General features: G+C 39.5%; 1 pseudogene; it reads right to left on the bottom strand.

Moving 5' to 3' along the window:
- Window positions 1-254: 254 nt before the first annotated feature.
- LOC111396288 lies at window positions 255-4,862 on the bottom strand (annotated as a pseudogene).
- Between the last annotated feature and the right edge of the window lie 5,184 nt (window positions 4,863-10,046).

A 10,046-nucleotide genomic window follows, 5' to 3' on the forward strand; every position in this document is an offset into this window, starting at 1 on the left:
GGTGGGAGGGGGGGGTGGGGAGATTTTGTTTTGGGCTAGATAAAAAAATAGTGTAAATCCCAATAATCAATTCAATTTTTTTTTATTTTTTTTTTAAGTGAGTAATCGGTTCGATTTCGATTCGACGATGTAAATATCATACTTGCACCGCCACGAACCGGTTCATTAAAATAAAAATCATATCGGTCCCATTGCACCATCGGTTCGGGTTTTTTTGTCCCATTCGGTTCGGTTAATCGCGATTTTCGATTTTGACGGTTCAAATTGCCATCTCTACACACAGAAATACGATTTTCAATAGGGATTTCAAATAAAAGCATTCACCATCCACTTTGGAGTCCACCTCGCCTAGTACCTATAATGAGGTGGCTTGTATGGGCCCTCGACTGGAACACTTATGTAGGCAGCTTGCTCAGAAGTAAGCTTGGTAAGCTTGGCACCCAACTTCCCAAGATGAACAGCTGCAACCTTCTCGTCTAGATGCTTAGGCAACACGTACACCTTCTCATATTTGCCTGTTGTCCTCTCCTTCCAAAGCTCAAGCTGTGCAATCACTTGGCTTGTAAAAGAGCAAGACATCACAAAACTAGGATGCCCAGTAGCACAGCCTAAGTTCATCAAGCGCCCCTCGCCTAGAACAATTATGTCTGTCCTGGTTTCAGGAAACACCCAACGGTCAGTTTGGGGCTTGATTGTGATACGCTTGACACCTGGGTAAGTTTCAAGTCCGTGCATGGCGATCTCATTATCAAAGTGGCCAATGTTACAAACAATTGCATTGTTCTTCATTTTCCTCATGTGATTGACCATAATTATGTCTTTGTTTCCAGTGGTCGTCAAAAATATGTCAGCCTCGGAGACAACATCTTCCAATGTCAGGACTTGAATTCCTTCCATGAGGGCTTGAAGAGCACAGATGGGATCAATTTCTGTCACAATTACACGAGCGCCAGCTTGTTTAAGAGCAGCAGCACAGCCCTTTCCAACATCTCCATATCCACAGACAACAGCAACTTTACCAGCAATCATCACATCTATGGCTCTCATGAGACCATCAGGAAGTGAGTGGCGGCATCCATACAAGTTGTCAAACTGCATTATACTCACCAGGGGGGAGCCAGGATTTATGTTCAGTGCGGGCATCATTTTTCAATGCCGAACTTCGAGGTTTTGGTCATAGATTTAATGATGATAAAAAAATAAAACAATATTACAACATCTTAGATGTGACATTTCATTAATATTGCTTTATAGAAAAGATCATGCAAGCGACTGATTTTTTAGTGGAACAAAGTGTACAAGGATTGCATTTATTAAATGCGTCTACAAATACCTATAGTATCCAAAATTCTCCATTTTGCTGTTCTAAACAAGACAGCTCGGGTCATCCTCTAACAAAATGCTGGATAAATAGTCAATGCTATGTTCATTTCTTTCTAATGAAACGTGTTATGAAATATCTGGGCCATGTGGGACATTTTAGAAAAGTATCCTACTCACTTATCACATTTCAAAATGCAAAAATATTAATCACCCAGCTCCATAACAGAAAAAGGACATACCAATAAGACATGATCGCTAGTTGATCAACAATGCTTTCACAGACTCCCAAGGATGGAGCTATTTATGGAATCTTCAGTGCATCAACAAATTTTGCAGTTCTCAATAGATCTCCATCAACCTAATCAAAATTAAAAATGTTAAAGTTTCAGAGAAATTGTCAAAACAGAAATAATATTGGAATTCAGTTCAGTAATTTAACACTAACCTCAAAACTAACCACACCACCAAAACCATTCATTTGCTTCTTTGCAATGTGATGTTCTGGATGACTTGTCAAGCCCAGATAATATACGTGCCTAATCTGCAATATACATTGGCATTGTTAAACATGCCTTCCTTCAAAGAAACTACAATAAACTGCAGCAAAAAGAAAGATAGATTAATGATAGATGCTAATCATGCTATTCTGATATAAATGATTGATTAACGATGACACACAATTTTCTCGAAATCCATTAGCTCTCTTGAATGACAATCTGATTCCATTACCTCTTAGACAAATGTATCTAATATCTATAGGAGTGTTGATAAGTTTGGACACCCTAATTCAAGTTTAGAGAACATATCAATCACTTTCTTTCTCTGAAACGGAGCTTAAGCAACTAAGCAAGAATGTCATCATCCCATTATACACTAATACACAACACGAGTATATATTATAACAAGAAATAGTCCAAAAATCCTTTTTGTCTCACTGAAAATTCCCAATTGGAAATCACAGAACAGCAGGCACGATTTGGGTATATGTGTTTTTCATATAGTGTGCAATTTTGCTACAAGAATTTGGAGGTTGAAAACTTGAAATTGAAAATTAAATCAAAATCGAAATCACCTTCTTTGTTCTTCTGGGCTCCGGCCGCTTCGGACTTCTCCAATCTCCACTCTCCAGTGAATCAGTGATTCAATATGACACTTCTTCTTTCGTTGGGCAGCTTGGGCTAGCAGGCGGTGTCGCGGCAGCTGGCGATGGACTGGAACTACAATCTAGAAGTCGGCGACTGCGAGCTGGAGTGGCGATGCCGACTGGCGAGATTGCGAGAAGCGGGCGATGGGTCGACCGGTCGAGAGAGAGAGACGATTCAAGCTCAAGTCAACCAAGGGTTTCGTTTTGATTTGAACAAAATTGGGTGGTTTTGATTTGAACGAAACCGGGTCCGGGTCAGTAAACGAGCATGGGCTGACGGGCTGTAGGCAATTGGGCCTTTTTCATTGATCCAGGCTAAACCTAAAAAAAATAAATAATAATAATTAATTTGGGCCTAGTGGAGCCCAAAAGTTCAGTGCGGGCCTAATGGGGCTCCGCCCCTGATACTCACTAAATGAGATCCTGAAAAAGCAAGCTCGGAATATATTTTTAGAAATAATGAAAAATTTCAAGACATGCACTTCAAACAAAACTTTCACGGAAAATTCCATATAGTGCAAGGTATATTAGAATACTCGCTAATAAATTGGCCTTCAAACTGTCCAATTTAATGAATTGGCATTGGAGTTCATAACGACAGGGTGGCCAGAAAAATCGAAGCATTTACTTTAGCCTATGTTTAGCTACCGTTTATCAATTGTTTATAAATGGTGAAATCCACAAATTTCGTGAGATTCACAAATATTACTCACTTATCCACCACACATTTCTATTTAATTATAACCCCGGTGTGGTAGGAAAAAAATCTAGATTTAATTTAAGTCAAAGTGAACAACTAATTTTAACAACATATTTCATAGGACCTGCAACTTTTCAATCACACATTTCATCAACTTTTACCAAAATTTACTGAAAAACTTGATTTTAATCACCACCAAACAGGGACATAGTTTAAACTGCATATAAACGGTAAAATCACTTTTTATCCACAAATTTAATGGGACTCGTATAAACTACTCACTTATCCACAACTCATTTCTATTTAATTATAATTTAAACTGTTTATAAACACTTCCCAAACTATATAACACTAGCAGGTTCAAAGCACAAACCGTAAACAAAATGATAGAAATTATACCGTTTTCATTAAAAAAAAGGAGGAAGAGCACAAGATGCGCCAAAATACTAAATAAAAGTATCAACAACAAAATAAGCCTCGTTCACACTAAAATTTGTAGTTGTAGATGACTTCACCATTGGGTATCCATACTAAATCAATGTATCAACTGAACCAATTGGAAGTAGCATAATACAACATGAAGTTTAAATTCTAACAATTTACCATAAATCATGAACCTGGAAATGATACATTTGTATTGCCGCCTTTAACCATTAAGGCTTCAATTAAAAAATAAAAAAAAAAAATGTAAAAAAATAAAAATAAAAAAATTTATTTCACATCAAATTATTTCCGTTTCCTTCAAACCAATGTGATCTTAGCCTTAGCAATTTTGACAACGTCCCCCATAAATCAAACACGAAATCATATTATTGAGAAAACAACACTATTTCCACACTACAACAAAAAAGCAAACAAATTTCCAACAAAACCGCGATCTAAAGGAAGAATCTGGCAATACCTTCCTCTTGGTAACAGAATCGATGACATTAATTGCAGGGAACAAAAGGGTTCCATTAGCCTGCATTTGGTACAGCCTCTTCACACCGGTGGTTGTCTCCTCTGAAACCCCGACCAATCTCTCCATCATCTTGTGGTACTTCTTCGGATCCTCCTTGAGTCCATCCCGGATTATCGTCAACACGATCTGGAACTCAGCATTATCTGTGGAAGTTGGATCCGCCACTTTCCCTCTCTTCTCATACTCCTCCTCTGCCTTCACACCCTCATGAATCAACAGTGTGGCATCCCCTCCATCGTCCACAATCAAGTCAGGTCCTGCTTCAATACCCCAATCCAATGCCCTCTCAGTTCACCACCAGTATTCCTGAACACATCAAAATAATCACACTTTCTGAATTCGAATAAAGCTACTCAGTTTCAGAAATTATATTAAAGTAAAGTACTAACCTGAAGGGTTTCGCCCTTCCAGGCGAAGACGGCAGCGGAATCACGTGCAATGGCGGCGGCGGCGTGGTCCTTGGTGGAGAATATGTTGCAGGAGCACCACCGGATGGAGGCTCCCAGAGCCGTGAGTGTTTCAATGAGGACAGCTGTTGTAATAGTCATGTGGAGGGAACCAGTAATCCGGGCTCCCTTCAATAACTGCGACGGCCCAAACTCGGCTCGGCAAGCCATCAGTCCAGGCATTTCCACCTCGGCCAGCTCAATCTCAAGCCGCCCAAAGTCGGCTTGCGACATGTCCTTAACTTTGTATTCACGGCCCGATGATGTCTTCTCGACTGCGAGATCCATTTCTTGGCGCCTGGAACGATGGTTTCGGGATAGGGTTTTGAAATGAGAGGGAGAACTGCGACGAAAGGTGGTGACTATTATGGGGTTATTTATCTTTTTATACAAAGCTCAATGATTGGTGTTTTCAATTTGCATTACGAAGTCAACGTTGGAGATATATAATTATCAATATAAAATACTAATACTAATGATGAATTAAAATAAATTGAAGTTAAGTGACCAAAACATTTAAAAGATACCTCTTCTACTATAGATTGAATAATGTAGTAAACTGTTGAATTAGTTGACCAACCCACACTTCTATTTTATTACCAAAAAATCTTTTATTAAGGATTTTGTCTTTCCAATTGACATTGTTGTAAAATAAATAAACCACACATATCATGTGAGTGTGAATTATTAGAGTGTTGATGTGAGGATGAGAATCATATGAATATGCCTAATGCCTACTGGCATTGGTGATAATAAGTGATGAGATACTAACTGATGAACTTAACGACTATTCGAATTAGTAAAAATTATAAAGACAAATAAAGCGTAGAATCTAATTGACCTTCAACGATTTAAAGGTCCTATTTTGTGACACTTTTGGTCAACGTGATAATTGTCCGGGTTGGTGAAAATTAAAAAGTTAAATAAATTACAGAATCTAGTTGACCATCGGTGAAGTAAAGGATGCAATGACGTGACACTTCTTAATCAACTTGACAATTATCCAGATTAGTAAGACTAAAAAAGATGGATAAAATAGAGAATCTCATGGACCATCGATGAAGTAAAATATGCAATGACTCGATACTTTTTGATCAATTTAACAATTATCCAGATTACAAGACTTAAAAAGACAGATAAAGCAAAGAATCTAATCGACCATCGATAAGGTAAGGGGTGCAATGGTTTCCCTATTTGTAATTTATCTAGAGAGTAAAAGTAGGTTGAAAAGAATTTTTGTGGTTTTTCTTACCTTCTTGACGAAGAATAATCCCTCATATTGCAAAGAAATGTTGCCATCACCTTAGTCATATCAATAAACTGTGACTAGGCTTGGAGATTCGAGCCACTAGAGTTCTGTATCTTAAAAAAAAAAAAGTTGAACCCCAACCTAAGGGTCTTCACCGCCTCGCTCCTATAGTATCGTGAAAGAGGTAAATCGAGGGATGTGTCCCAACAAACCAAGGAACAAGAGCTTGTCTGTACACTAGTATCCACAAAGAGTCTAATTTCATATATCAGGAATCGAACCCTCACATTACGATTGCCAGCGAAGCTGAGAATACCTCATTCCTATTCTTTTTTTTTATCGGTAAATGTAAATATATAGATAAAAAATGTACCATGTACAAATACACCGGGCATACCCGGGCGAGACAATGTCCATAATCAAATATAAGTACACCGGGCATATCCGGGCGAATCAATGTCCATAAACATAAACAACTACTCCGGGCATACCCGGGCAAAGACAGTAGAAAGCTAATACAAAAGAAATCAAAGCTCCATGGCCAAGGATTCATAAAGAATCAAGACATCCGGATACAAAGTAAACATGACTTTGTATACGTGTGTCTTGATCCTTCTCACAATGGAATCCAAGTCATATGAGAGGTTTTCAAATAATTTCCTATTTCTCGTCAGCCAAATATAGTACACTGTGGTAGCAAGAGCAACTCTCTTTGCCTTGCTCAGCCACGAAGTCCCCCGAGCCTCCTTTTTCAACCATTTAAGAGCCATAGCAAGTGCCGTCATTGATCTTGTGATGCCAAGCCATCTCCTAATACTCCCCCATAATGAAGATGTGAAAGAGCACTTGAAGAAAAGATGCTCACAAGTCTCTTCAAAACATCCACAAAAGATACACTTGCGATCGATGTCCAAGTAGAGGAATTTGTCTTTGGTTAGGAGCTTTGATTGGGCCCCTAACCAAAGCATAAAAGCATGCTTCGGAGTGATGCACGGTTTCCAAACTTCGACTCCCCAAGGCTTGAAAGTTCCCTTAGACCTAAAGAAATTATAGGCAATTTTCGTATTGAATTTATCTCCAGCCAATCTGCCCAGATTTTCGTTTGAAAAACCAAAAAACTGTCTACCGAACAGAGCTGTCTGCCTGCCTAAAAGTCTGCTGTAAATCTGCCCATTTCGGCCCCTAAGTTGAGGCTGGACTCCCATGGAATTAGGGCCAAAAACATCGCTTGGAGTTGAGGAATTATCCAGATTTAATTCCCCATAACAGTTCATCTGCCCAGAACAACAAATCTGCCCGGCTCCACCACTATGAAGCAGAAAGTCCCGAATTTCCAGCAGTTTTTTGAACAAAAGGGAGTGGTCTTTCCTCTTCCAGACCTCCCAAATGCTATTCCCCTTAAGGTAAACATGGTGAATCCACCTAATCCAAAGGGTCTCCTTATTTTTATGAATGTTCCATAGGGATTTAGCTAAAAGTGCTAAATTCCAACTCTTTAGATCTTTCAATCCAAGACCCCCTTCTTCCTTCGGTAGGCAAATATCCTTCCATGCAACAAGTGGCTTTTTAGTTCCCCAAATATAGGTCCGACAAAGGCTAACAATTCTAGAAATAATTGTAGTCGGTATGGGAAAAATAGAGAGCCAAAAGCATTCCACTCCTTGAAGCACCGCCCTAATAAGTTCAACCTTGCTAGCATAAGAAAGGGGGGGGGAGCAATTCCAACCACCAATATAACCCGCAATTTTATCCAAGAAAGGAGCGTAAGAGCTCACTTTAAGCTTCTCCGCGGCAAGAGGGATACCCAAATAACGAAAAGGCATAGGCCCCTTCGGAAAATCTGAGATTTCCATGATTCTTTGTAGCTCATACCCATAAATGCCAGCCGTGTAGATGCTGGATTTCAGAAAACTAATACTTAAACCCGAAGAGAGACCAAACCTTTGAAGGCAATTCATGATAATTTGAACCGACATAATATCACCCCTAGCAAAAAGTATCAAGTCATCGGCAAAAGCCAAGTGTGTCAACTTAATGGCTCCACACTTGGGGTGGTAATTGAAATCACTATCCAAGGAAGCATCCTTCATCATTCGAGAAAAATATTCAAGGCAAAGTACGAATAGGAATGGAGAGAGTGGATCACCTTGCCTAAGACCCTTTCCACCTTTGAAGAAGCCATACGTACTCCCATTCAAGGCAACAGAGTATGTCGGAGTGGTAACACACTCCATAATCCATGTAATAAATGTCGGTGGAAACTTCAATCCTTCAAGGACACCATGAAGAAAATCCCAACTAATGGAGTCATAGGCTTTCCTCAAGTCAATTTTAAGAATACATCTCGGGGCTACTCTCTTCCTATTATATTGCCTCATGAGTTCTTGAGCAAGATGTATATTCTCCGTCATACTTCTTCCTTCAATAAAGGCGGATTGAGCTTGGTCTACAATATCTCCCAAAATAGGCCTCAACCTCGATGCAAGGATTTTTGCAATCACCTTATATGTGACATTACAACAAGAAATCGGTCTATAGTCCCCCACACAAGGTGCGTGAGTAGATTTTGGCACCAAAGCAATAACCACATGGTTTATTTGCTTGAGAATAGATCCCGATGAGAAGAATTCCAAAATAGCATCCACAAAATCCCGTTCAATACACCCCCAAGCATTCTTGAAGAAATATGAAGTGTACCCATCCAGTCCGGGAGATTTATCATCTCCAATCCCAAAAAGAGCCTCCTTTATTTCATCCAAGGAGATGTCCCGAGTCAAATCATTCTGTTGTTCCGAAGATACCAAAGGACCATTTGAAAGGATGTTGAATTCAATAGGCCGAACGGCCTCTTTTTTCCCCAGCAAGTCGGTGTAAAATTGCACAAATTCGGTGGCCACTTCCTCTTGTGATGTGGAATAACTCCCGTCGCCCTTAAGAATTGAAGCAATGAAATTTCTCTTCGAGTTTCTTTTGACAATGGAGTGAAAGAATTTAGTACATTTGTCACTATCCTTGAGGAAAATACATTTAGCCTTTTGGTAGTAAAAACTACGTTCGGCTTCACATAATGCAACTGTTCTCTTCCTCATATTAGCTACCAAATTTTGAAAAACAGCATTAGTAGGCTGATTTTGGAGTTGTAATTGGGCAGCAACTAACTCACATTTTGCCTCGGATGCTCTACTAGCCCAAAATGCTTGGAATTAAAAACTTTCAAAGTCCCCTTCAATTTGCTCAACTTCTTGCAAAGAATAAATTGTTTTTTCCCTCGGAAGTGAGAATTCTAGCAACCTATAACCAAGTCATTGAAATCCACATGCTTGGTCCACATGTTAAAGAACTTAAAGGGACTTTTTCCTCTTCCCCCACAATCAAGAAAGGATACAATGCACGAGGAATGATCGGATAGACATCCGGAGGGGAGGAAATTTGCTTCCACATCAACCCCCTTTTGTATCCACACATCATTCACCATGGCCTGTCAATTTTACTCCACCTCGTCCCATTCGTCCATGTGTAAAAACAACCAATAGAATGGACATCTGAGAGACCCACATTGAGGCAACAAGATGCGAGATCTTTGATTTCGTACGGGGTCCCATCAGACCCATTGCATCTCTCATCAAACTTGAGCACATTGTTGAAATCTCCCACAATCAACCAAGGTAAAGAAACATTTTCATTAAGCTCCATAACGGTATTCCAAAGAGGCCTTCGGTTTACCATAGTATGAAACCCATATACAAAACTAACAAGAAAATCAAGAGAAGTTACCTTGTATGTAGCTTTGCAATGTATGATTTGTGGATGAACCTCCATTACATCCAAAATGACTTTGGATGGATTCCACAGAATCAATATACGTCCACCTCTATGAGTACCAAAGTTGTTTACATGCATAAAGCCATTGAACTTGTTCCTCAAAATTATCACCAACTTACGGTCTCCCACCTTCGTTTCCAAAATAGCCATGATATCAATGCTATGGAGCTTTAGGAACTCTCGAATCCCATTTTGTTTGAGGGGTGGATTCATACCCCTAATGTTCCAAGATGCTATCTTCATGATGAAGAAGCAAGGGAGGAACCCCTCTTCTTAGCAACTTTGGAAACCGGTTTACTTTGCTCATCAATCTTGCACTTGAGCTTTTCATTATATACTTTACTTGAATCTGCCGGAGGAAGGTTTAAGGATAAATCTGCCCCATTCTTTGATGCCCCAAC

This window comes from Olea europaea, chromosome 6, assembly GCF_002742605.1.
Source record: "Olea europaea var. sylvestris chromosome 6, O_europaea_v1, whole genome shotgun sequence".
NCBI lineage: Eukaryota > Viridiplantae > Streptophyta > Magnoliopsida > Lamiales > Oleaceae > Olea > Olea europaea.